Below are 7,007 nucleotides of genomic sequence, written 5' to 3'. Positions count from 1 at the left end.
TCTATTAAACAAAGGACCAACAACTGAGTTTGTTGCTAATCTTATAAGTATAGTTTTTCAATGTTTACTTGCTTCTGGTTCCGTCACCTAGATTTTGGACACTAGTGCGACAAATAATTTGTTATTTGATCTTTAAAGCTTGAATAACCCTATTTCTTGTGCTTCTGCTTTACAATTTGTCCATTTTCCTGATGGTAAAACTCTTCCAATAACACATATTGGCTCATTTTCTCTTGATTCTAATCACACTTTAGACAATGTTCTATATGTGCCAAGTTTTACTCATAATTTGCTTTATGTTTCGAAATTAACCCACGAGTTGCATTGTGCTGTTATTATCTATCCTGATTTCTATCTTTTTCAAGATCTCTCCACTGGCAAGATAAAGGGGATTGATAGGAAATAGGGAGGTTTATATATCCTTGAGTTATCTTGTTTGAGTTCTAGTTTATTTTCTTATTCACAATGTAATCTTGTTTTGCATATGTCATGTGTCATTGTTTCACAATGTATGTCATTTTCTACGTACTAACAATATTGCTACTTGGCATGCTCGTTTAGGTCCTGCTTTTCTTTCAAAACTACATAAGATACCTTTGTTTCATAATAATAAGCTTGATACCAATTCTATTCATAGTTGTTTTGTTTATCCTCTAGCAAAACAGTCTAGATTCCCTTTTCCCATTAGTCATTCCAAAGCTGATTTTCCTTTCCAACTTATTCACATTGACTTATGAAGACCTTATAGAGTGTCTACACATAATAGACATAGCTTCTTTCTTATTATAGTTGATGATCACACTAGAATGTTTTAGGTGTACTTGTTGAAGCTGAAGTCTGATGCCATTCTTTTTTTAAAGAAGTTCTTTGCTTTCATTTAAAACCAATTTAATACCACTTCCAAACTCATTCTAGTGACAATGGTTCTGAATTTTTTAATTCAGATTGTTCCACTCTTTTTTCTTCCTTAGAAATTATTCATCAAAGTTCTTGTGTTCATGCTCTTCAACAAAATAGGGTTGCTGAAAGAAAACACAAACACTTTTTAGAAGTTGTTAGAGCTCTTCATTTTCAACCTAAAGTTCTTGTTAAGTTCTGGAGAGAGTGTGTTATAACTACTTGTTATATCATCAATAGGCTTAAATCTATTGTTCTTAAATGGAAAACACCATTTGAACTTCTTTACCATAAACAACTTTCTCTTTCTCATTTAAGGGTCTTTGGTTGTTTATGCTATGCTAATCAACCTAATTACCATAATGAACTCTCTCCTAAAGCAATTCCTTCTATTTTTATGGGTTATTCTTCTACTAAAAAAGGTTATCTTTTGTTTAGTTTAAAAACTAAATCTTTTTTTTTATGAATAAGGATGTTTAATTTCATGAAACCATATTTCCTTTTCACTTTTCAATGACTTTCTCTAAATGTTTTTTTTCCTTCACAACCATAGGTTATTGATTATGATTTTCTAGTTATTCCTCATTTATCACAGTTATCTGTTTTACCAAATATTTTTCCTTCTATTTTTTATTCACTTACTTAATAAAGTACTTTTGTTCAGCCTTTATCAATTGTCTTTCCCCTAAAATAGAGTCTTAGGAAGTCCTCTAAGGTCTCTAGACCTCCTCTTTAATTAAATGATTTTTCTAAAACTTTTGCTTCTGTGGCAGGAATGGGCACAATTAGGATACTTTGGCTATGACAGCTCAACAAGGTTGGAGGGTGTTTAAGTTGGATGTGAAGTCAACATTTCTGAAAGGAGTATTGGAAGAAGAAATATATGTTAAACAACCAGAGGGCTTCATCACAACAGGTCAAGAAAGGAAGGTTTGTCTGTTAAAGAAAGCTCTATATGGGTTGAAACAAGCTCCCAGAGCATGGTACAGTAAGATAGATGAACATTTGCTGAACTTAGGCTTTGTAAAGAGACTGAGTGAATCCACTCTCTATGTAAAGAAATCAGGTACAAATCTAATCATTGATTTTGATAAGCTATAAAAGTAACATATTTTAATCACATGCTTAATGCGTTTTTGGATGATTAATTATGCAAATTGATGAATTTGATGCTCCTAGTCCTTTAAATTCATGTTTCTATACTTAGGAGAGCATTTGGATGCAAAAGGAGCAAAAAATGAGCCAAACTCAGACAAAAAAAAACTGTTTTCAAGATCCATACGGCTTGGGTATTTCTACACAAGCTGGGTACACGCCCATGTGAGCCATACAGCCTGGACACATGCCTATGTGATAGCCCGTGTCGATTACACACCCTAATTGTAACATCCCTAACCCACATCAGTCACTGGAATAGGGTTACAAGATGTTACCGAAGTTTATGGAATAATTATACAAAAATTCCATTATTTACTTATATTCACATCAAAGTTGTCCACTCGAGTCATAGTCACTAAATTATTAGTATATTGAGCTACGGAACTCAAAACTAAGATCCGTTAATTTTTCTGGAAACTAGACTCATATATCTTCCTACCATAAAATTTTCAGAATTTTTGGTTTAGCCAATAAGTATAGTTTATTCTTTAAAGTCTCACCTGTTTTGTTGTCTAACAGTTCTGACCCCTCTTCACTAAAAATTAATTATCTCCTCATACGGGATTCGGATGATGTTCTCATTTGTTTATTTTAAAAATAGACTCGTCAAGGATTTTAAGAATATAAATTATAACCTATAATTATTCTTTTAAAATTTTTAATGATTTTCCAAACTCAGAACAAGGAAGCTCAAAATCACTCTGACCTTGTCTCACAATAATTCAAGCATCTCCTAATATGAAAGTCTTTTGCTTACATCGTTTCTTCTATATGAAACTAAATTCAATAGGCTTTAATTTCATATCTTATTCAACCTCTAATTCAATTTTCATAATTTATGGTGAATTTTCAAAGTCAAACTACTGCTTGTAACAGCCTAATTTTCAATGGTGTCGGGAATAGAGATTTGAGATCACTAAATTTAACGAGTGAGTTGAAAATTTAATAAATTAATACCTATGAGTCAAATGTGAATATAGAAGTATTTTTGAATTAGTGAATTTGGTGATTTAAAAGAATTAATTAGGTAAATTGGGTCGAGAATGAGGTATCGAGACCTCGACTTCATAAACGAGCCATAAATATTTTTAGATATATTTATGGAGTTCAGAAAATTTTGACGTTTGGATGGTTAATTAAATAAAAATGACTAAATTGAAAAATGTGTAAAAGTTGCTAAAAGGATTAAATAGCTCAATTGTCAAATGAGGAAGAACCTAAAGTGCAAATAAGCCCAAAGGAGATATTTTGGGAGGCAATAGCTGAGAGAAAAATCAGGAAAAGGGTGAAAGAAGGGCAAAATTAGAAAATTACCAAAATTAGTTAAATAAAAATGAGACCAAATTGAAATATCTAGAATTCTCTTCATCTTTTTCTTCATTCTCATCAGCCAAAATGCCATAGGAGGGGTTTTATAAGCTGGTATTCCATATTTTTTTCACCAAGTGAGTTAATTCTTGCCTTTTTCTTATAATTTTTATGTTTTGAAGACTTTTACAACTAGGTACTACTATTAAATTCATTAGTTTTTGATTTCATGGATGAAATTGAAAGTCATCATGGTTGAGTGCTGTAAGTTTATCCTGAAATAGCATGAAATTGAAGCTTTAATTTGTTTATGAGATGATTTTATTAGGTAATTTCCATAGAATTGATTTTTAGGACCTAATTGTGAAAATATTTGGAATTAAAGTCTAGTGCTGAAATTCTGATTCCCAAAGGTTATAAAGTAATTTAAAGTGATATAATAAAGTGTTAATTGAGAAAAATCAGCTCAATTGAGAGGCTAATTGAGTAGGGACGGAATTATTACTTATTAAAAGCTTAGGGGGAAAATGGTAATAAACATCTTGCACTAAAACAGTTTTGGACAGCAGCAGTAAGCTAACTTTGAAAAATCACCATAAATTTTAGAAATTGAATTAGAAGATGAAAAAAAATGGAATTAAAGCTATTTTGAGTCTTGTTTCTCATAGAAGAAACGGTGTAAGCTGTTACAAGCCTAATTTACCCAGCCCAAATGCAAAACCCAACTACCCAAAAAAAAACTAACAAGCCCAAACAAACCATAAGCCCAACACCATAAAATTTTCAGAAAAAGAAAAAGAAAACCTAACCCTGGCCCCCTAATCCAAGTGGCTGCCGCCCCTAATGTTGTCGACTCTGACCAGCCTGCTGCACCGCCCACCTGCTCCATCGCCATGCCAACTGCTCTGCCACCACTTGCACCTGCAAGGATTTAAAGAAGAAGAGACGGCAAATAATAAAATAATCATGTAAAAAACGGCTATAAATGCCATAAAAAATCCTTTGTAAGTTTTTTACGAGAGATTCATTGAATAAAAAAAGGGATTCAAGTACACTGAGAAAACAATAACGAAGCAGAGCGAAGAAAAAAGAGTCTGAAAGGTGCAAAATTTGTTTTTTTTCTTTCGGTTTTTAAGATCTGTTTATATTCTTTTTTTCCTTTCTTTTTGTTTTCTTTTTTTTTAAAAAAAAGGAGACTATGTATATATTCTAAATATAAGAATAAAAAAATAAAAAATACCCTTTTTTTGGAGTTCCGGCGACGGCGGAGCCCACGGTGACAGCTGGTCGTACCTTGGTCGAATTCCTGGCCTGAGATCGGAGGGGAGGAGAGAGCTTGAGAGAGTTTTCCTTTTTTTTTAAGAGAGAAGAGAGAAAATGAAGTTTAAAAAAAAATCTCATTTATATAGGCCACCAAAATGACGTCGTTTTGGGACTGGCCTTAATGCCCAAAACGACGTCGTTTTGCCTCATGACCCGCACACTGAGCCGACCCGCTTCCAGGATCCGCGTGTTTTCCAGAAAGGGGATATTTATGCATTTAGCCCTTCTGCTTTTTTTAATTTTATAATTAAATATTTCATTATTTTTAATTTTACCCTATAATTTTATTTTTATTTCATTTTGGTCCCGCATAAATGCTGCGTTTAGGAGGGCGGGGATATTTTCTTCTTTAGTCCCTCCTTGTTGTTCACGCGTTCAAATCGACCCTTTTACTCTTTGTTTATTTCAGATTTACCCCAAAACTTTGTTTTTAGATTCAATTTAGTCCTCTTCGTTACTTTTGTTATTTTATTATCAATTAAATATATTATTAATATTAGTATTATACTTGTATTTACATTTATTTTATTCAAACACTATTATTATTATTATTATTATTATTATTATTATTATTATTATTATTATTACCACCATTTTTATTTTTACTATTATTATTGTCTTAGTATTAAACTAATTGATTTCATATTATTATTATATTTTTTCTTTTTTCTTTTTTTTCATTTATTTATTTATTACTTTATTATTAATTAATTTAGTACTATTGTTTATTATTTATTATTTATTATTATTATCCTTATTAACATGTCATCATTTTGTTATAAACACATATGATTATTACTCTTGTTAATATATTTTACTTCTATTATCATTTTTAAATTACTGTTACTATTTGTTTTACTATTTAACATGTTAGTATTATTAATAAATTTTTATCTAATTTATTTGCCTATATTTTTTTTATATTTTAAAGTATTATATCTCTATTTATATTTATGTACCAATATCATTATTTTACTATCTCTATTTTTTTTATCACTATTACTATTATTTTTAACTATATTATTATTATTATTATTATTATTATTATTATTATTATTATTATTATTATTACCGCCAGTATTATTTTCATTATTATTATTACTTAGTTATATTACTATAATTGTTATATTATTATTATTATTATTACTATTATTATTATTACTACAATTATTATTACTATGATTATATTTTCTTTTTATGCTTATTTGCCTATTATTATTACATTATTATATCATTAATTTTATATTGTTATCATTATAATAGTTATTATCATTACTTTTATTGTTATGTTCTTTTTTTTCTATGTTTTATTACTATTATTATTATCATTATTACTATTATTTTTATTTTTATTTTTATTTTATTACTATTATCTTTTTATTATTACTACTACTATTATTCTTATTAACATATTATCATCATTTTTACCATATTATTATTCCCTTTTTTTACATATTTTTGTTATTGTTATTAACATATATTATTATTAATGTATTGCTGTTCTCTATTACTATTATTATTACCATATCATTGTTATTAAGGTATTATCTTCATTATTCCGGTATCATTATAATTATTCTTATTATCAATTTTTTGCTTGTTTTATTTAATCTTTCTTTATTATTCTCATATTTATTTGCTTAGTTTTTTATTATTTGTTAGTCGAGTTCTTTTTATCTTCTCAAATAATTTTGTTTATTTACTTATTGTTTTTATTTAGCCCATTAATTATTTTATTGATTTTTTTGCACTTGTCATCGTTATTTACGTTATTACGTTTATTACGTTCTTTGTTGCACATATTAGCATTATAAATTGTTCTCTCGTTTGGCCATAAAATCATAATTCATTAGTCTTTCACTCGATAAAACAATTGTTCTTTCTAAAATAAAATAATATTCCGTGCTTGGAAATTCGAGTAAATGTGCCCTAACTTACTGAGTTTCGATTTTTCTCGTTTAACCTAAATAGTGGCATATTCTTTTAAATCACAATACGAGTTTTGAAATAAATATTCTCGGAGATACAAGGTGTTGTGCCCTAACTTACCGGGTATGACATTTTGTTACCTCGGGATAAGATTTTTGTTAACAAAGGCAATATTTGGCATTTGAAAATTCGAGATATCGTGCCCTAACTTACTGGGTTTCGATTTTCCTCGTTTACACTAAATTGTCGAATACCCTTTTAAAAAAGGGGGGTCGAAATACATGAATTTCAAATAAAGGCAAGCTCATTCTCAAAGTTCGAAATGTCGCGTCCTAACTTACTGTGCGTGACGTTTTATTACTTCGAGATAAAGGAGTCCTTAACATCCGTTT

Source organism: Gossypium hirsutum, chromosome A05 (genome assembly GCF_007990345.1).
Source record: "Gossypium hirsutum isolate 1008001.06 chromosome A05, Gossypium_hirsutum_v2.1, whole genome shotgun sequence".
NCBI classification, from domain to species: domain Eukaryota; kingdom Viridiplantae; phylum Streptophyta; class Magnoliopsida; order Malvales; family Malvaceae; genus Gossypium; species Gossypium hirsutum.
Note: the sequence above shows the minus strand (reverse complement) of the source record.